The sequence below is a fragment of the Rhinatrema bivittatum genome, chromosome 3 (genome assembly GCF_901001135.1).
Source record: "Rhinatrema bivittatum chromosome 3, aRhiBiv1.1, whole genome shotgun sequence".
Classification (NCBI taxonomy): domain Eukaryota; kingdom Metazoa; phylum Chordata; class Amphibia; order Gymnophiona; family Rhinatrematidae; genus Rhinatrema; species Rhinatrema bivittatum.
Genome location: NC_042617.1, coordinates 90,177,364 through 90,199,256, shown reverse-complemented (window position 1 = coordinate 90,199,256; position 21,893 = coordinate 90,177,364).

Below are 21,893 nucleotides of genomic sequence, written 5' to 3'. Positions count from 1 at the left end.
TCAGAGGTGGGGTAAAGTGTCCAACGCTAAAGTAAATCTATGGGTAAAAGCTGGAGTTCTGGTACCAGGACCTGTAGTCAGGATTTATGCATGGACAACATGCTATGCGCATAAATATTTTTATGTGCAGAAATCATGTCTGAGTGACTCTCCCCTTCTCCTAAGTTAAAATGTGCAAGCAGCCTGGTTTCTGTGCACATTTTGTGATTAGTGCACTTTTTAAACTCCCAAAGCATCATCATGCCATTAGCTTATTGCATTGGAAATTAAAAAATGTTTTAACCTATGCATTAAGAAACTATGCACTGAATTTCAATGCACAGTTTTAACTCACACCTTATAACATTAGCCTCTTACCCCTAGATGCACTAAGCCACGGTGTTTAATTGCAGGAGGGGTCCCACTATCATGGGGGGGGGGAGGGAGTCACTGCGAAAGCATTGCAGTGGTATGGCGTGATCTTTTTTCTCGCTGTCAAACACTGCAGCACAAAAGAACACAGTGAGTGGCCCTTTAATGCGATGGTGATCCCAACCTCAAGGGACTGCCATCGCCTGAAAGGGCTGCTGGCCCAAAAAATAAAAGTCACAGCAAACAGGGAGGTTGAGCAGGGTTCAGTGCTCATCCCCATCGCAACCCTGGGCCGGCAGTTGAGGCGGCCCCAACCTCTGCCAAAATGTAAATTAAAAGAAAGCACTTGGCCCCAGCAATCCCCCACCCCCAAACCCCATGTAAAGCATTTCAGAAGTGTGGACTTATGGTACCAAGGAGTGGTTGGCACCACCTAGTGAGCAAACTCACTAAAGTCCACCCTGTTGCCTGTCAGAGAGGCTCTGCCGTGGGATGGACGAGAGCTTCACCTTGAGCCCTTGGGTTCCAGGGGCCAGTAGGACTTAGGTGGTTCCCCTAGGGCAATCCAAGGCATTGGTCCAGGCAAGCATTGGTCAAGGTAGGCAGCATACACAAAGACTGTGGACAAGTTAGTGATTGGGGCAGGCAACAGGCAGCACAAGTGAGGAACAAGCCAGAGACAGGGGCAGGCAGCATACAAGCGAGGTCAGGTCCAGGAGCAGTCAAGGGGAATCCAATCCAGAGCCAAGGTCAGAACCAAAGAGTCAAGCCAAGGGAAAAGGTGAAAGGAACTCAGACAGACAGACAAGGACAGGGCAAGGCAAGGGACCAAGGAGGCAAGGAACAAGCAGGACCAAGACAAAGCACAGATAAGATGGGATGAGAACACAGGCAAGGCAAAGACAAATCAAGCAACACACACTGGGATACAAGGATACGAGGAAAGCTCGTGCTGAGGCAAAGAAAGGCTGGCTGAAGGACCCTTATAAGGGCTAAGGCTGATGACATCATCAGGGGGCGCCATGGCTCTATTCCTGTCGCAGACCCTTTAAGAAGGTGCTTGTTGGGTGTGCATGCGTGCCTATAGAAGGACGAGGGGAGCGGCAGCTGGCAGCATTTCTTACCACATGGAGCAGTCCTTGTAGGAAGCAGCGACTCTGCCATGGGTGCTGTCTGGAGGCGTCAGGGGTAAGTGCGGTGTCTCACAGGGCCGTCCCATGACCCGCCAATCATAACACACAGACCCAGTTGTCATACTATCGGGAAGGGTCCATTGAACCGAGGTGTGAATTTCAGGGAAGGCATTCATAAGTGAAAGGTTTTTGTGCTAAGCCAGACAAGCATCCTGGGACTCAGAGAAGTGCTGGACATCATTTCTTGTCTACTTGGGTCTTAAAGCAACCTGCCACTTGGTTTAAGAGGTGATGAGTTTTCTGTCATAGGTTAAGAAGTTCCTGACCCATCAAGGTAGCTGCTGGGCAAGTATTCAGTGTGGGGTGAGGCTTGGCAATCCATGGGTGACATCCAGAGACAATATAGAATGGAGAAGAGTCAGAAGAGGCATTGATGTGGTTGTTTGGGCAACTCAGCCTACAGCAGCAAGGAAGCCCAATTGGTTTGCCTTAAGTTGACATAAGCTCACGGGAAAGCCTTGAGTTCCTGATTCACCCACTCAGTATGCCCATTGCTCTTGGGGTGGTAGCAGAGGTGAAGTCCAACATTATTCTGAATTTTTGACACAAGGCTTTCAAGTAACTAGCAGTAAACTGGATCCCGCGGTCTGAGAGAATGTGATGAGGTAGTCCATGTAAACAGAAAATGTGGTGATCGTTGGAGACTTTAATATGCCAGATGTAGACTGGAGAATCCCATCTGCAGAATCTAATAATAGTAGAGAAATAGTGGATGCCCTGCAAGTAGCTTTGTTCAAACAAATGGTAATGGAACCCATGAGAGAAGGAGCTATACTCGACTTAGTGCTCACTAATGGAGATAATGTCTCTGATGTCCAGGTGGGCTCCCACTTCAACACCAGTGATCATCAAACGGTATGGTTTACTATCACAAAAAGGATACGGAAAAGAAACCCAAAGACCTGAGTTTTGCAGTTCAAAAACACGGACTTTGATGAAATGGGGAAGTACCTGGAGGAAGAATTAAAAGGCTGGGAGAACGAGAGAGATGTGGATCAAGAATGGACCAATCTAAAAGGAGCAATTACCAAGGCAACTAATCTATATGTTAGAAAAGTAAAGAAAAGCAAAAGAAAAATGAAACCTATTTGATTCTCAAAGGAGGTAGCTGACAAAATAAAGGCTAAAAGAACAACATTCAAGAAATATAAAAGATTCCAAAGGGAGGAGCACAAAGAAGAATATCTGGTAGAACTGAGGGAGATGAAGAAATTAATCAAGACGGCAAAAAGTCAAGCGGAAGAGAGGATTGCCAAGGAAGTAAAGAGAGGTGACAAAACATTTTTCAGATACATCAGTGAAAAGAGAAAAGTTCAAAGTGGTATAGCGAAATTGAAAGATGGAAAGGATCAATGTGTGGAAAGAGGCGAAGAAATAGCAGAAATATTAAATGAATACTTCAGTTCTGTGTTCACTAAAGAGGACCCTGGAGAAGGACTGTCGCTAGTTAACAAGAAACTGGAGGGGAGGGGAGTAGATGTAACTCCATTTACAGTAGAAAATGTATGGGAAGAGCTGGAGAAACTGAAAGTGGACAAAGCTATGGGGCCTGATGAAGTTCATCCCAGGATACTGAGGGAGCTCAGAGATGTGCTGGCGGGTCCGCTGGGTGACCTGTTCAATAGATCCCTAGAAACGGGAGTGGTGCCGAGTGATTGGAGAAGAGCATTGGTGGTCCCGCTTCACAAGAGTGGGAACAGAGAAGAGGCTGGTAATTACAGACCAGTTAGCCTCACTTCAGTGGTGGGAAAAGTAATGGAGTCAATGTTGAAAGAGAGAATAGTGAACTATCTACAGTCGGGAGAATTGATGGACCAGAGGCAGCATGGATTCACCAGGGGAAGATCCTGTCAGACAAATCTAATAGACTTTTTTGACTGGGTAACCAAGGAATTGGATCAAGGAAGAGCACTTGATGTCATCTACTTGGATTTCAGCAAAGCTTTTGATACGGTCCCGCACAGGAGACTGGTAAATAAAATGAGAAGCTTAGGAATGAGTGCCGAGGTGGTGGCCTGGATTGCAAACTGGTTGACGGACAGAAGACAATATGTGATGGTAAATGGAACTCTCTCTGAAGAGAGAGTGGTTTTAAGCGGTGTACCGCAAGGATCCGTGTTGGGACTGGTCCTGTTCAATATCTTTGTGAGCGACATTACGGACGGGATAGAAGGTAAGGTTTGTCTTTTTGCGGTTGACACTAAGATCTGCAACAGAGTGGACACGCTGGAAGGAGTGGAGAGAATGAGACGGGATTTAAGGAAGCTGGAAGAGTGGTCGAAGATATGGCAGCTGAGATTCAATGCCAAGAAGTGCAGAGTCATGCATATGGGGAGTGGAAATCCGAATGAACTGTATTCGATGGGGGGAGAAAGGCTGATGTGCACGGAGCAGGAGAGAGACCTTGGGGTGATAGTGTCTAATGATCTGAAGTCGGCGAAACAATGTGACAAGGCGATAGCTAAAGCTAGAAGAATGCTGGGCTGCATAGAGAGAGGGATATCGAGTAAGAAAAGGGAAGTGATTATCCCCTTGTACAGGTCCTTGGTGAGGCCTCACCTGGAGTGCTGTGTTCAGTTCTGGAGACCATATCTCTGAAGAGACAGAGACAAGATGGAGGCGGTCCAGAGAAGGGCGACCAATAGGGTGAATGGTCTTCATCGAATGACTTATGAGGAGAGACTGAAGAATCTAAATATGTATACCCTGGAGGAAAGGAGGAGCAGAGGTGACATGATACAGACTTTCAGATACTTGAAAGGTTTTAATGATCCAAAGACAACGACAAACCTTTTCCGTCGGAAAAAAATCAGCAGAACCAGAGGTCACGAATTGAAGCTCCAGAGAGGAAGACTCTGAACCAATGTCAGGAAGTATTTCTTCACGGAGAGGGTGGTGGATGCCTGGAATGCCCTTCCGGAAGAAGTGGTGAAGACCAGATCTGTGAAGGACTTCAAAGGGGCGTGGGATAAACACTGTGGATCCATAAAGTCTAGAGGACGTGAATGAAGAGTGGGTGGCTCACGGGAATGATGGCTACTGCCTAGAGATAATACCCTTATTCAATAAACATACACATGGTTAATGTGACTCCACATTGCTCTAAGCTTCAACGGCAAGAGGAAATGTGGAAAAAAGGATTTGCATTCACAAAAAAGTGGGTAGTAGCTTGCTTTGTACGGCGGTTACTACCCCAAACCAAATAAGCCTGATACTTCACTTTCAATGCATATCCAGCATAGCTCTCTGCTTCAACGGCAGGGGAGAAAGACCGATACTTCACGCATATCCAACATAGCTCTCTGCTTCAACGGCAGGGGAGAAAGACCGATACTTCACGCATATCCAACATAGCTCTCTGCTTCAACGGCAGGGGAGAAAGACCGATACTTCACGCATATCCAACATAGCTCTCTGCTTCAACAGCAGGGGAGAAAGACCGATACTTCACACATATCCAGCATAGCTCTCTGCTTCAACGGCAGGGGAGAAAGACTGATACTTCACGCATATCCAGCATAGCTTTCTGCTTCAATGGCAGGGGAGAAAGACCGATACTTCACGCATATCCAGCATAGCTCTCTGCTTCAACGTCAGGGGGAATGAAGAAAAGTGAATCTATATACAGACAACAACCAACAAGGACTGAATTATATAGTCTGGGTAAACAAATAAGCATGGATGTAGCTTGCTTATTGCAGCGGTTACTACCCCTAACTAATTAAGCTAGATATTTCACTTAGATGCAGTTCCAACACTGCTCTCTACATTAATGGTGGGGGTAGAAGGGAAATAGAACCAAAAGGTTACTAAGAGCCAAGAGAAACAGATAAGTATGAGAAAAAAAAAAGTGCGAAGCTTGCTGGGCAGACTGGATGGGCCGTTTGGTCTTCTTCTGCAGTCATTTCTATGTTTCTATATGTATATGTATGAGATAGATTTGTCTATAATGGGCTAGCTAGATGTGTCCCAAAGACTGGGTTGAGAACCACTGTTCTGGGATATCTCCATGCTGATGGTTTATATTCCTATCATAAACCATTTAATAAAAAAATATTTGTTTACAATAGTGGGCACTCCCAATCATTAAAGCCTGCTATGGTAGCCAGCCAGCCTGCTCCACAGTTGCCTGAGCATTCCTTAAAGTTTATAATATAATTTAAATTCAAAATATACAATTTGCTCACAAGAAGTCATAGCTAGTAATAGAGATGGTGAAAGATGCTTCATAACCTCTCAGGTTCACTTTAATTCTCAGCTGCCTAGAGTAAGCTTAAATTACAAGCAAATGTTTCAGTGTTCGCTGGTAACATATCCTCATGCCGCTGTTTGTTTCTGATGACACCACACCAAACATACAGTTTTTTAGAAAATCAGGTATGGCTGTTTATAAAGCTCCGGAATTTTTTCCTGTATGGTTTTTCACTTATGAAATATCTGAATCAATTTATTAACCAACTACTTAGAATCAAAGTTTAAAATGTAAGCTTTTGAAACTGCTAGGGTTCCTTCCTCTGGCAGGGCATTGTGATTGGTATATGGGAATTAATATTTGGCACGAAGATGGACAGAGAATAAGAAAGGAAGCTATTTACTTTGAAACAGTCGAACAGTCAATAAATCAAAGGGATTGGCTGCTGAAACATGAAAGAAGTGTTTGGGGGCAATGGTGAACTTTTTTTTTGTGGATTATATATGTTTCACATTAAACCAAACTGGATTTCAAACTGCAAACCACAAATGTTTTGGAGTGTTTTATACATTCTCAGATGATGCCTAGAAACTGAGGATATGATGGCAGATAATGACAGCCGGTTTTATCTGATCTGCTTGTTTCCCCATCCTCTTCCTGTAGTGGGTGATAAGAAAAAAGCAAATAAACTCTTTTTCTCCGTGTCACTGAGGAAGGGCCTGGAGAAGGACCACTAATTGTTGGCAGAGTTGTATGTGGTAGTGGGTTAGATGCCACGCTGTTTACAGAAGAAAGAGTTTGTTTGGAACTAGGACAGCAGAAAACGAACAGACCTATTTATTTATTTATTTATTTATTTATTTATTTAACAGTTTTATATACCGACCTTCATAGTAAATAACCATATCGGATCGGTTTACAATTAACAAGAATAAAAAACTGGGGTAACTATTCAAGTAAACGAAAGATAAACAGTAAGTAGGAATGAGTCAAAAGTTACAATCAACAGGGAAGAGAACTTGGAAGCTTGAAACAAGCTGGAAAGAAGATAAGGTAGGAAATAAATATGAAGTGATGCCATAGGGCGTACGGGTTAAAGCTTAATGGTGCTTTAACCTATAGAGCCAGATGGCAAATATCCTAGGATATCAAGGGAGCTCAAAGAGGATCTGGTGGCTCCCACTGATAGATCTGTTCAATTAATCTTTAGAGATGGGAGTGGTTCTGGAGGACTGGAGAAGAGGAGATGTGATCTCTCCTCATAGAAATGGTATTAGGGAGGAGGTTGGAAAATCTTGGTGGAGGTTAAATTAATGGAGACTACTAAAATACTGGAGAGTAATGTATTTTGAGCCCAGAGAGTTGCATGATCCAAGGTAACAGTTTTACCAGAGGAAGATGATAAATGAAATTTGATAAATTTCTTTGATTGGGTAACCAGAGAATTCGATCAGGGGTATGCACTGAATGTGTTATACTTGGATTTCATCAAAGTTTTTGCTACTGTTACAAATAGCAGGTTCATAAATAGGGAGGATAACTTTCAAAACTGCTTGCGTGCACTCATTTACGCATGTATATGGACGCATGCAAAGTTGCTGCTGTATTTTATAACCTGTGTGAAAATGATATGTGCAGGTTATACAATATAGGGCGGATTTTCAAAGGGTTATGCGCGTATATTACGCGCGTAACCCCCAAATCCCGCTCCTGCACGCACCGAGCCCCAGGACGCGTGAATGTCCCGGGGCTCAAAAAAAGGAGCGGGGTGGGGCAGGGGCGTGGCCAGAGGGCTCCGAAGGCCCTCTAGGCCGGGGGATCGTGCGCCAGCACTCGGCCGGCGCGCGCAACCTACGCCTGAACTTATCTAACAAAGGAAAGGGGGGGGTTTAGATAGGGCTGGGGGCGGGTTAGGTAGGGGAAGGGAGAGGAAGGTAGGGGATGGAAGGAAAGTTCTCTCTGAGGCCGCTCCGATTTCGGTTACTTCATTGCCGCACACGTTATAAAATCCCCTGACTTACGTGTGTAAAAGCCAACTTACAGGGGGTAAAAGCATACAATTAATGCAAGTAAAATCTACTCGCGTATCCTTTTAAACTTGAAGTACAAATACACAGGTATGTCATCTGCGCACACTTATCCCATTAAATTCCAACTTATCCATCTAAGTAGCGCCTTTGCCGCTACTTAGATGGACAAATATGAACAAATATAAGCATGTATAAGACGTACTTGTGTCACTTTGGCACAAAGCCTCGGAGGGAATGGGGAAAGCCATCGGGGCTCCCCTAGGGCTCGGCGCGCGCCGACCCCGGATTTTATAACATGCACGCGGCAGCGCGCGCAAGTTATAAAATCAGGCGTAGATTTGTGCGCGCCGGGTTGCGTGCACAAATCTACACCCGCGCATAGATTCGACAATCTGGCCCTATGAGTACCTATGTGTGTACAAATGCTTGCACATGTACAAACCACAAGCTGCGCAAGTTTGGAGTTATCCGGATAAATGCTACTTAGACGGACAAGTAGTGCTTTTTAGACTTATCCAGCTAAGTAGTGCCTGCTTAGCCAGATAAGTGTTGCTATTTATTTGGATAAGTTCATATTTGTCCATCTAAGTAGCGGCAAAGGCGCTACTTAGATGGATAAGTTGGAATTTCAATTTAATGGGATAAGTGTGCGCAAATGACATACCTGTGTGTTTGTACTTCAAGTTTAAAAGTAGATTTTACTTGCATTAATTGTATGCTTTTACCCCCTGTAAGTTGGCTTTTACACACGTAAGTCAGGGGATTTTATAACGTGTGTGCAGCAGTGAAGTAACCAGTTTTACCAATTACTCTACCAGTTCTCCCAGTCCATCTGCAGCTTTTGAAGACCCTCTTGGATCTTCAGCCTGAAATTCCCCACTTCACCTAGACCCCCCACCCAGTCATTTTTTTTATCACTTTTAAGATGTTTATGATCACTTACACCAGATGTTGAGCAAAAGTAAATATAAGCAAGTATAAGACGTACTTGGTCACTTTGGCAGGTTGTAAAATAGCAACTTACTCACGTAAATGTTGGCCCTTCCCTGGAATGCCTCTGGCCAGTGCCTTTTTTTTTTACACATGCAAATTTGCACACAAACCCTGCTTTACACGTGGATGTTGTGGTTTTTAAAATAACATGCCCTGGCATACACACTATTTCATGCACACAGGTGCTCATTTTTACTGTGCAACATTTGAAAATTCACCTTCAACTGAGCAAACTGGGGATGAGCTCCCAGGTCAGGGACTGAATTAGAAAGTGATTGAATGGTTAGCTGACAAAGAACTCTTGGCTCTCAGAGTACTATTCCGATCTCTGGAGAACAGAGTGGCAGACCTGGAGGAGCTGAGGCAGACAGAGAGGTATACAGAGGAGACCTTCAGGGACATAGTAGAGTGGTCATAACCCATTATGCAGCCCTTTGTGCTGCTTTGGAGAAGCAAGGTCACTTGACAGGAGGCCATCACCCTGATATGGCAGGAAGTGAGCCAGTAGCTAAGATCTGCTCTCCAGGTGATGCCTTAACCTCTCACACCGAGGATGTGACTCTTGGGTTGTGTGCCCAGGAGGGAAGGGTTAGGACAGTCGTTACAGTGGGTGATTTGATCACAGAAATTTAGATAGTTGGGTAGCTGTGATGTGGTGTTCATAATAGCTCTATTGCAGGCATGAGTTGTGATAAAGAGCAGTGAAGAGGCAGTAAAACACTTTTGACATGTCACACAAGAAGTCATTATTCTTGTTCTCCTAAGGTTTTTGATTTTTGATCATAAGTAGCTTTATAATTACTAACAAGTATTCTATAACATTTATGCTTCAATTTTGTGCTTTGCTTTTCTAGGCCAGCAGATGCCAGACAGAAATGTCATATTAGCAGAAAAGTACTGGGCCACAGGGTTACGGAAGTTATGTTTAGAAACACCAAGTTCATGCTGGCACTTCAGGCCCATAGATAGCATTTATGCATTTAGTTATTTACAGTTTTTTTTATATCGCCTATAGCAGAAAAACCATGCTACATGGTTAATGGTAAAATACATGGGTAATTCAATATCATATTACAGTTATATCAACATAATTGACAAAACAAAATAGAATGCATGTCCATTTGATGAAAAGGACATAAGACATCAGGAAAAAGACAAACTAGCCATCTAAATGGCTCCACCTGGGGGGGACCTCAGGCTTCCAATAGTGAAGCTCTGTCTCCTCCTGTGCTCCGCCCCCTGAGGGCAGGTGCTTCCTGGTCCCTACCAGGGCGCCGTTCTCTACTGCTCCAGGAGAAGGGTCAACCTCCAAGTGCAACACTTATAAGTGCTATACTAGAAGCCTATGCTTCCAATGTAGGTTCTTAACATCAGATGCACCCTCCCCAGATCATGGTAGGTCGCTACTGTGGATGAAGGAAGGAAGACTTATTAGGGCCAGGAGGCCAACAAGCATTTCTTTTTTTTTAATTCCTTGATGTGACACTTACCAGCTATATTCTTTTAGACAGTTAAGTCTAAAATTATCCAACTAACTTTTTCACCAGTGATATTCAAAATCTTGCTGGTTAGGTTTAAAGTTAATCGGCTGAAGTTAGCTGGATAATTTTAATCAGGGATATTCGGTGGAACATTTATCCCACTAAATATCCAAGATGGCCTACAGAATATATACCACAGTGAGTCTGCTCTCAGTATACATTTTAAGGATATCTGGAAAACAGTTTCCTTTATATTATTATTATTAATTTTTTTTTGGAGTGCCAAAGCTTGCTTTAACTTTTTTGCCACTACACACAATATGACAAGATTTCTTATTTACAGCATATATGAATTTTTGTGCCCTGCATTTCACTGTTCTAGTTACTATTAACTACTCTTTTTTTCACAAGAACATAAGACTTGCTATACTGGGTCAGACCAAAGGTCCATTAAGCCTGTATCCTGTTTCCAACAATAGCCAATCCAGATCACAAGTAACTGGCAGGATCCCAAGGGGGTAGACAGATTCCAAGCTGCATATCCCAGGGATAAGCAGTAGATTTCTGCAACTCCACCTTAATAATGATTTATGGATTTTTCCTCCAGGAACTTATCTAAACTTTTTTTAAATGCAGTTATACTAATAATTTTCACTACATCCTCTGGCAACTAATTACAGAGCTTAATTATGCACTGAGTAAAGAAACACTTTCTCTTATTAGTTTTAAATATATCACCTAGTAATTTCATTGTGTGTCCCTCTAGTCTTTGTACTTTATGTAAGAGTAAACAACCTATTCATGTACCCTCCACTCATTATTTTATAGACCTTTACCAAATCTCCTCTCAGCTATCTTTTCTCTAAGCTAAAGAGTGCTAACCTCTTTAGTCTTTCCTCATAGGGGCATTGTTCCATTTCCTTTATCATTTTGGTTGCCCTTCTCTGTACCTTTTCTAATTCCGCTATATTATTTTGAGATGTGGTTACCAGAACTGCACACAAGACTCAAGATGAGGTCGCACCATGGAGCAATACAGAGGCATTATAATATTCTCTGTTTTGTTCTCCATTTCCTTCCTAATAATTCCTAGCGTTCTATTTGCTTTCCTGGCTGCTGCTGCAGACTGAGCAGATTTCAATGTATTATCAACAATGATGCCTAGATCCTTTTCCTGAATGATAACTCCTAATATGGAACCTTGCATTGTGCGGCTATAATTTGGGTTACTCTTTCCTAAGTGCATCACTTTGCACTTGTCCATATTAAATTTCTTTTGCTATTTGCATGCCCAGTCTTCCAGAATTGCAAAGTCCTTTTGCAATTTCTCACATTTGTCTTGTGTTTTAACAACTTTGAATAATTTTGTGTCATTGGCAAATCTGATCACCTCATTCATTGTTTCCATTTCCACGTCATTTATAAATATTAAAAAGCAGTGGTCCTAGAACAGATCCCTGGGGCACTCCACTATTCACCTTTCTTCATTGGGAAAATGTACTATTTAGCTCTAAGCTCTGTTTTCTATCTTTTAACATTGTCCCCATCCCATGATTTTTTAATTTCCTAAGACGCCTCTCATGAGGGACTTTGTCAAATGCTTTCTGTAAATCCAGATACACTGTATCAACTGGCTCTCCTTTATCCACATGTTTATTTATGCCCTCAAAAAAAGTAGCAGGTTGGTGAGGCAAGATTTCCCTCGGCTAAATCTATTCTTGCCTTATTTTCCCTTCTTAGATTATGTTCCAAAATTAAAAAATTAGCTTATTCAAATTGACTTACTCATACTAGTGGAGGTCAGTATGAGGATTTAAGAGGAAACAATCAGATTTGTGAATAAAATCTGATGCAAGAATGCATTTTCCTTTTTGTGAGCATCATTTTCCATTGTAGCAGGGTATCCCATGCTTGGTGGTAAATTAATATTAGGGATTTTAAACTTTTTATTTAATTTTTATATTATATTATTTGTATTTTGGGAACAGTTTTGGTATGTTATTATGTATGTAAAATATATAATCCTCATTGAATAATTGATGCAGTGGAATACACATTGGACTGAATAAATACTCTCAGTTATTTCCACAATTGTAGAGTTTTGTGACCATTTGGCTGCCACCATGACAAAACCACAGCACAGCACATCTGCTTAAAGCAGTCAATTGTCATGCTCATCCAAATATCCTGGTTTTGTGTTCCAGCTTCTATTTAAAAGCAAGATTGCAGTTCATAGATGAAATGGTAGCAATAAGAGAAGGACACCCCCGATACAGAGCTTGTCTCAAAACATGATGACATGTTGGGCTACTATGAAATTAAGGGAAGTGATTACTTTCTTTCTTTTTGACTTTATAACAAAACCTGTTTTGATTTTATATGCAAAAAGACTTAAAAAAAAATAACATAAAAAGCTTATTTGTGGACCTATGATTAGAATTGAAAGTTATCAATGAGGGAATTAGTAAAACTCCTGTACTCCTATTATGATAGTGTTACGGTCCCGGGCTGTGCCCCGGTACCTCCAATCACCTCGGGCCGGCCCGGGCCACTGAAACGCCTCCCTCATGACTAGGCCCGATCCTGGCCTCTGCCGCGGTGCTCCCTCCGCGAGGGAGACGCCGCCGATCCGACGCGCTTGGCCCCACCCCCTAGGAGCACGCACGCACAGGGGTTCGAGCCTTAAAGGGGCCAGTGCGGGAAGAAGGAAGGACGGCCCTCAGATGACGTCAGACGCTGCAGGGGTATTTAAACCCTGCAGCTTGGCCTAGATGTCGCCTTGCACCAAGGTTCACTCTCTGGTGAGAACTACTAGTTGCTGTTTTGTCTTCTGGCTTCCAACCCCGGCTTCTGACTACTGGCTTCCGACTTCTGGCTTCCGACTACTGGCTTCCGACTACTGGCTTCTGACTCCAGCTTTCGCCCAGGGGACCTCTCCTAAGTCCAAGCGGCTTGGGTCTTTACGAGCTCCTCTTGGGGGGAATGCGGGCTTCCAGTGGTGAAGTTCCAGTTGGCCTCCTGGCTTCAGCTCTACTCTTCTCAGTCACTGGCCCACAGGAGACCACACGTAAGTCTAAGTGGCTCGGGTCCTGGGGGGGGCGTGGGCTTCCAGTGGTGAAGATCCATCCAGTTTCCTGTTCTGAGCTGCCTCCCGGCTTCGACATCCACTGTGGGCCTTCCCACGGTGAGTCTTCATCTGTCCCAGCCGGCTCAAGGGTCCACGAATCCAACAGATAGTCCTTTCCAAGAAATGTCACATTTATATTGCTAGGTATACTTAAATCTGTTCCTGAATGCTATTTATTTGCTGTTAAGATTGTGCATTTTGGTTTAACTTGTCAATTGTTGAGACTACTGTGGCCATAACTGTTAAGGGCAACTCCACTAGTAATGGTCAAATTTGGGAGTCCACTTATATGTAGATAATGTTTGAAGATCACATAGATCTTCTCTTCAGATGTGTTATGATGATCAACTGTTCTCCATCTCCTGGGGAGATGGATAAAAAGTCATGGGCTTAAATTTTTTCAGGGAGATTTAAGGCATTTGGAAGGACTTTAGACATTTGGAAGGACTTTCCAATTTAAAGGATAGATAGGTACTGGAAAATGTAACCTAAGATGATGATAGATGCATTATCATTGAAGGTTTTAAAAAGCAGATTAGAAAAATGTGGTTGGTTGATCTTCCATGGTGGTATGGGGATAAATTAGAGGACCTGCTGAGATCCTTTATAGCTGTGTACATAACTCTAGAAGAAAGCACCCATTTCTATTCCACTGTTAGAGGAAATATGATAGAGGTTTATAAACTTATGAGTAGGGTAGAACAGATAGATAGAGAATGGTTATTTATTCTTTCAAATAGGGCCAAAACTAAAGGACACTCCGTGATACTAATAAATATCAGATTTAAAACAAATGGGAGGAAGTATTGTTTTCACTCAGTGCACAAACATGGTGTGGAATTTGATTTGTTGCCACAGGTAGTGGTTAAGGCATATAGCATAGCTGGGTTTAAAAAGGGTTTGGACAGGTTCCTAGAGCAAAAGTCCATACATGATTATTAGCCAGGTAGATTTGGGAAAGACACTGCTTATCCCTGGGAGTGAGCAACAAAAAGTGGATCTATTGCTTGGGATGTGCCGGGTCCGTCCTAATGACCCAGATTAGCCACTGTCAAAGACAAGATACTGGGTTTAACACATTTTTGGTCTTACCCAATATGGCACATCTTATGTTCTTATCCAGTCCCAGGCTATTCAAAACTGCGGCCTTGCAAGGCTTCTTACTCATGATTAATGTTATAATATTTTTAAACTAGTAGTAAAAGGCTGTCTAAGGACAGGGAAATACTGTGAACAGTAGGAAGTGCATAATTGAGATGTGTGCTAGTGGAGAGTGCATGTTGAGCTTGGGTGTACTGTGTGGTGGTAGGGAGTGGATTCAACAATTCAGAGAACGAGAGAGAGGGCAGAGCTCAATTTCCATACAAAAGGGATCAATACAAAAAAAAACAAAACAAAACGGGGCAAAAGCGGGCGCTGAGTGTTCAGCACCCGCTTTTCTAATGCGCCCCCAGGCTTTTCTCCTGGGCGCCATGCAATATGTAAATTAGGGGTCACATTGTCAAGGAGGCGCTAGGGTGGATTGCGCACCTCCTTGACAGCGGGATCATGCAAGCGGTCAGCTGTCAGTGGCCGTCCGCCGGTTAAGAAAATGGACACTGAATTTATAGGTGTCCATTTTCCTAATCGGCACACAGCCACAGGTTCGGGAAATGGACGCTTGATAACTGAGCGTCCATTTCCCGAACCTGTCGGCTGGCACTATTTTTTAAACTTTTTTTTAAAACTTTTTTAAAGTTTTCCTTCCTCCTACTTAATATCGCATAATATTGCATAAGGGGATTAGGTAGCGCCTCACAACCTGCGTCCATCTGCGGGTTAAACAGTGCGCTCAGCTGAGCACACTGTATTGCATCGGCCCCAAAGAGAGTGGTGGAGCTGGACAGTGGGGCAGAGCTGGAGAGTACAGGGTAGAAAGACAAAGAGCTCAATCAGGCCGATTCAGCTCAGGCCGAGCGCACCGTTAGCCCCCATTTGGACGTGCATTTTTGATGCGCTATTATTACTCCTTATACAGTAAGGGGCAATAGCGCGTGGAAAATGCGCGGTCAACCCCCCCCCCCCCCCAAAACTAATAGCGCGCTCTACATGCAAATGCATGTTGATGAGCCTATTAGTTAGTCCCGCTCGATATAGAAAGTAAAATGTGCAGCTAAGCTGCACATTTTACTCTCAGAAATTAACGCCTGGCCAAAGGCAGGAGTTAATTTTGGCTGGCACCAGGAAAGTGTACAGAAAAGCATAAAAAACTACATTTCTGTACACCCTCCGACTTAATATCATAGCGATATTAAGTTGGAGGCCCCAAAAATAAAAAAAAAATACAAAATCTTAAAAAAAAAAAAATCTGCCCATGGCCCGTGGGTTGGAAAACGGACGCTCAATTTTGCCAGCATCCATTTTCCGAACCCGTGGCTGTCAGTGGGTTCGACAACCGATGCCGGTAAAATAAAGCGTCAGCTGTCAAACCCGCTGACAGCCGCCGCTTCTGCCAATAAGGAGACGCTAGGGACGCGCTAGTGTCCCTAGCGCCTCCTTATTAGCGCGGGCCCTCATTTGCATACTGAATCGCGCGCCCAGGAGAGTGGCCTGGGCGCGCGTTGGGAGAGCCGGCGCTCACCTCGGAGCGCCGGCTCTCCCACGCGTTTTACTGAATTGGCCCGAATTTGCATATCAGCAATGCAGGTGTGGGGTAACGTTCCTCTTTATTATAGTTAGGTTGTTATTCATCTCCTATCTATGGGGATATATCATATCATTGAGTAAATTTCCCGAGATTGTAATATGATCAATACCTTTATAGTGGGTATTCTTTAATATGTTTTCTGTCCCTTCAAAGGCAGACCTAGTTGGATGATAGTTAAAAAAAACAAACATAGTTTACTGGTAAACTGACTTGAAAATCACACTCTTCAGTTGCTAGGCGTATCCATTTTATGCATAACAGAAGCAGTGATGTTGACTTGACCACGCCCATTCAGGGGATCAGCTGGGGAAAAGATTATCCATTCACCAGGTGAGAAAAAAGAATTTCCAGCTGCTGCACTGGGAAAGTAATTTTTTAAATTAGCATCCAGACAGAAGACTCTCACCTAAGTCGATGTCTATTCTAAGGACACGACTGTTCCAGTTTTACCCTGGCATTTTTTTGCAATGAAAACGCTGTGATATTTTCATTCATATACAATTTTTGCACTGGTGCAAATGTTTGATCTTTAAACCTACTTGGTCATCAATATCTATCAAAGTTTATGTACAGTGGTATTGTTACCATATATCTTCTTGTTCACTAAAAGAAATGAATGTCCTCAAGACAGAAGATACACTGTATATAGCACTATTAATGAAGTCGTCCTGCTACTAACTAGAAAAAAGAGAGACATGATCTCCACAATTATAGTTGAAAATTATGATCTTTCAGGATTTAATAGTTAGAAAAATATAATTTAAAATAATAAATACTTTCTCATGAATACATTTCTATTCAACAGAGTTCTACATTTTTTTCTTCACTGAGCAAGCAGTTAAACAGGTTCGACACGCTTTAGCATAGTTTAACCTTCCTTTGCTACAGTATGTGTTCCTCCCATAACTATCTTCAAAGCTCATAAATCATCTATTATCCTCCAAGGCATATCAGAACTCTAATGAAAGATTTGGGGAGAGTTCTGTTAGAGAGGTGTTTAAAAAGGACACTCAATTTAAGAAGATGAATTCTAAGAGGCACCAGTAAGGATATCAGAAATGCCATGCTGGGACAGACCAAGGTTCATCAATCACAGCATCCCATCTCTTGTTAGTGGCCAATCCATGTAGCAAGAACCCAGCAGATCCCATAAAATAGATCTATTTCTTGTTACGAACTCCTAGGCTAATACGTTTTTTGTGGACATTTCCTCCTGGAACTTGTCCAAACCCCTTTATACCCCACCATGCTGGGCACTTTGACCACATCCTTTGGCAATAGCTTCTACAGCTAGATTGTGCACTAAGTGGTAAATTTTTAAACGCCGGGTGCGTGCCAGTACTGAGAAACACACGTGTGGCTGGGCTGCACATGCGGCACGTGCCATTTTCAAAGCACCACGGCCGTGCGCATATCTCCCAGTATGTGCGGAAAAGCCAGGTTTGAAAAAAGGGGTGGGTTGGGGATGGACCTGGACAGCACACGCCAGCAGCTGGCTGGCCCGTGCAATTTATTGCTGCTCCGTAGAGCAGGTAAGTTAAAAATAAAAAAAACCCCCAACAAATAATGGGTAGTTAGGGGGGTTTTAGTGGTTGGGGAGGATAGGGGAAAAGGCACGCAGGTTAGCTAAGGGGTTAGGAAGTTCCCTCCCAGTCCGCTCCTTTATTGAAATGGACTGGGAGGGCACTTGGGAAATGCTCTATCGTGTCGCCGCGCGTTTCTAAGAAAATCCCCCCCTTGAACACGTGAGTCGGCACTCGCACACACATGTGCACCGATATAAAATTGGGCAGACATGTGTGCACCGTTAGCCGATTTTATAACATGCGCGTGTCGGTGTTCACATGTTATAAAACTGGCACACACATGGACACCTGTATGGGTTTTTTAAATTTTACCTTTAATTGAAAATCTTTATATGATTTGTATAAATTCTGCTGACTGTTAGTTTCATGAAGTGTCCAGTTATTTTAGTATTATTTGAAAAGGTAAATAACCATCCCTTATTTACCCATTCCACCCTTCTCATGATTTTATAAACTTCTATCATGTCCCCTCTTAGCTATCTCTTTTCCAAGCTGAAGAGCCCTAATCCATGTAACCTCATCATAGGGGAGGCACTCCATCCCCTTTATCATTTTTATTACCCTCCTTTCCTTCTTTTCTAGTTTGCTATGTCTTTTTTAAGATGGGGTGACCAGAACTGCACACAATTCTCAAATTGTGGTCACAACTTTGTTCAATACAGAGAAAAGATGTGGTCACAAAATTGCTCAATACAGAGGCAATGTGATATACTTGCAAGATATAATAGGGAAAATTAACAAACTAAAAAGTAGCAAATCACTTGGACCAGATGGTATACATCCCAGTGTGCTGAAAGAACTGAAAAATGAATTTGTGGACCTGCTTTTAGTAATTTGCAAATTATCATTAAAGTTGTCTATGGTACCTAAAAATTGGAGGGTTGCCAATGTAGTGCCAATTTTTAAAAAGGGCTTGAAGGGTGATCCAGGAAACTATAGACCAGTGAGTCAGACATCTGTGCCATGCAAAATAGTAGAAACTATCATAAGAACAAATTTGCTGAACATATAGATAGGAATGGTTTAATGGGACAAAGCCAACATGGATTTAGCTATTTTATTTATTTATTTATTTTATTTATTTAAGAGCTTTTATATACCGGCATTCGTAGGACACATGTCGGTTTACAAGTAACTGAGAAAGGAGGAAATTACAATGAATGATGATAGAGGGTTAATTAGGGGGAAGGGTCGAACTGGGAGAGGGAGGAAGGGTAGCATAATTACAAAAGGCAAGAAGAAGAACAGTGTCATAAACTCGCATAGCATGTCAAAAAAGGGTTAACAGTATAGACTTATAAATGGTCAAGGCAGGAGGGTATAATCTTAAGTAAAGGTGGAACAGAAGAGAGCAGGGGCTGGGAGGGAGGGTACAAGAGGGTACTGGAGAGGGTGCAAGAGGTGAGTGGAGGAGTGGGGATCTGGGGTTCAGGTCGAGAAAAACACGAAAAACATTTTTTACAGGGGTTCAGAGAGCATAATATTACTGGGTTGATATAATCAGCTTTTAAACAGCAGAGGAGAAAAACACATGAGCTTATGTACAGATAAAGGCAGTTGGGTGGGGCAAGTTGGGAGGGGAGCAAGGGGTGAGGAGCTGGAGGAGAGGGTGAAGGTGCGAGGAGCTAGGGGGGTTCAGTGGGAATCACTGTCTGGGTTTGACTAGAGTCAGGGTAGGCCAGCTTCAATAGCCATGTCTTGATTCCTTTTTTGAACTGATTTAGGGAGGGCTCTAGACGGGGCTCAGCAGAGAGGGCGTTCCAGAGGGTGGGGCCAGCAATGGAGAAAGCCCTTTCTCTGGTGGTAGTGAGGTGGGCAGTTTTGAGGGATGGGGTGTGAAGGGTACCTGCAAGGGAGGTTCTGGTGGGGCGGTTAGATGAAGGGAAGCGTGGCATTTCTTCGAGCCAGGGGGAGTTGTTTTAGTGTAGTGTGTTATGAAGAATGGTGAGTGTTTTGTATAGGGTACGGAAGGAGATGGGGAGCCAATGTAGATCTTTTAAAGTGGGAGTGATGTGATCCCTTTTCCGGGTGTTAGTTAAAATTCTGGCCATGGCGTTTTGCAGGATTTGTAGGGGTTTGATGGTGGAGGCAGGGAGGCCTATGAGGAGGGAGTTGCAATAGTCAAGTTTTGAAAGAATGGTCGTCTGCAGGACCGTGCGGAAGTCGTGGGCATGGAGGAGAGGTTTAAGCTTTTTAAGAATGTGAAGTTTGTAGAAACCCCCTTTTATAAGCGCTTTAATATGAGGTTTGAAGCTTAGGTGTTGGTCTAGGGAAACACCTAAGTCTCTTACAGTGGTCGGGGGTGCGTGAAATTGTGAGGTATATAGTTGGGATTATTTTTCCCTGTCTGCAACATTTTGCACTCTTTCACATTAAATTTCATCTACCATTCAGATGCTCTCTCTTCTAGTCTCACAAGGTCCTTCTGCAGTTTCTCACCACCTTCCGCTGTTTTAACAACTTTGAATAATTTTGTTTTATCTGCAAATTTGATCATCTTACTCGTTGCTCATTTTCCAGATCATTTATGAATATGTGAAACAGCACAGCGCTCTACTGATGTCCTTTCTCCATTTGAAAAATGACCGTTTGTTCTACTCTCTGTTTCCTGTGTTAGCCAGTTACCAGTCCACAATAGGCCACCATCTCCTAATCCATGGCTGTAAATTCCTGAAGAATCTCAAGGGGTACTTTTTCAAATGCCTTCTGAAAATCCAGAAATACTATATTAACCAACTTGCCTTTATCTACATGCTTATTTTATTTACACCTTCAAAAAGAAACTAAATGATTGGTAGGCAAGACTCCCCTTTACTAAAACCATGTTGACTCTGCCCCATTAAGCCAAGTCTATCTATATTGCCGGTGATTTTGTTTTTAAGGTTGGCTTGTACTATTTTGCCCGGCACTGACATCAGGCTCACCAGTCTATAGGTTCCCAGATCACACCTGGAGCCCTTTTTAAAATTCAGCGTTACATTAGCCAGACTCCAGGTATTGTGGCTATTTTAAAGGATAAATTACAGATTACTAGTAACAGGTTTGCAATTCATGTTTGAGTTCTTTTAGTGCTCTGGGGTGGATGCCATCCAGTCCTGGTGATGTTACTTTTTATTTTGTCAGTTTGATCTATGGCATTACTCCATGTTTGTCACATAACACAAAAATCAAGTGGAATGGCTATTGGCTAGGTACTTTTCCTTCCATGAATATTGCATAATTATGGATTCCCCCCCCCCCCCCCCCCCCGGTTTGGTTGATTTTCATCTCATACCTCAGGCTGAGAGAGAGTGGAGGCAAGCTTCCAATGGATGCTGCAAAACTGCATTTAAGACAACTCACCAGGGGCTGGGTTTATTTATTTTTGTTTTGTTTTGTTTTTTTTTTAAACAGTCTCCACCTTAACCATCCCATTACCTGAAAGAGTTGTTTAAAAATACAGATCCCAAACCAAACGCTGAGTCATGAGGATTCTATGTTTATACTGGAGCTGATTTTAAAAGCAATGCTGAGTGGCAACTTAGCTGCCCATGTCATACCCAGCTGGCTAGGTGTAAGCCTGCTCTCCATGTGCATAGAGACAGCCAGCTGAACTGAGGAAGCTGGCGCTGAAAATTAATGCAACCCAGCTAAATCCCTCCTCCTTACCCCAACCCAACTCCACCACCTACAACAATCTTGTTAATAACTCTGTATTTATAAAAGAAAACACACTTAACAGCATATTGTGGAACATTCACAAAAATATCAAATCCTTATCATTTTATGAACTTCTACTTGCCCAATCTCTTCCAATATAATGTCAAAGTAAGGATCTATGCCAGGCCCAATAAAGTCCCCAGACTTGTTCATAACTGTCCGATTTGTCTTTCAATGTATACGTAATTTGCTCCTTAGAGGCTATTTCAGCATTTTTTTCCGATTTTCAAGTTGCAGTGTTTGCTTCCAGAAGAAAGCAATGGTTATTCTTGCAGCATTAACAGAAGGGAGATCAATCACTTTATTGTCACTTTATTGTACTAGCAGTTGCTTGTATCTCCTAGTTCCCCGATAAACACAATCGCATAGGCAATTCAACTGTTTATCTTGTTATTGACTTTACATCCTCCCGAATTTCTGCCCAACATTTTTCCATGGCTGAATATTTCTACCACATGTGAAAGTATGAGACCTCAACACCACAACCTCTCTAGGGTAATGGTCTTGAATTACTAAATATGGAAAAGTAAAAAAGTGTCCTGTAAAGAAGTTTGT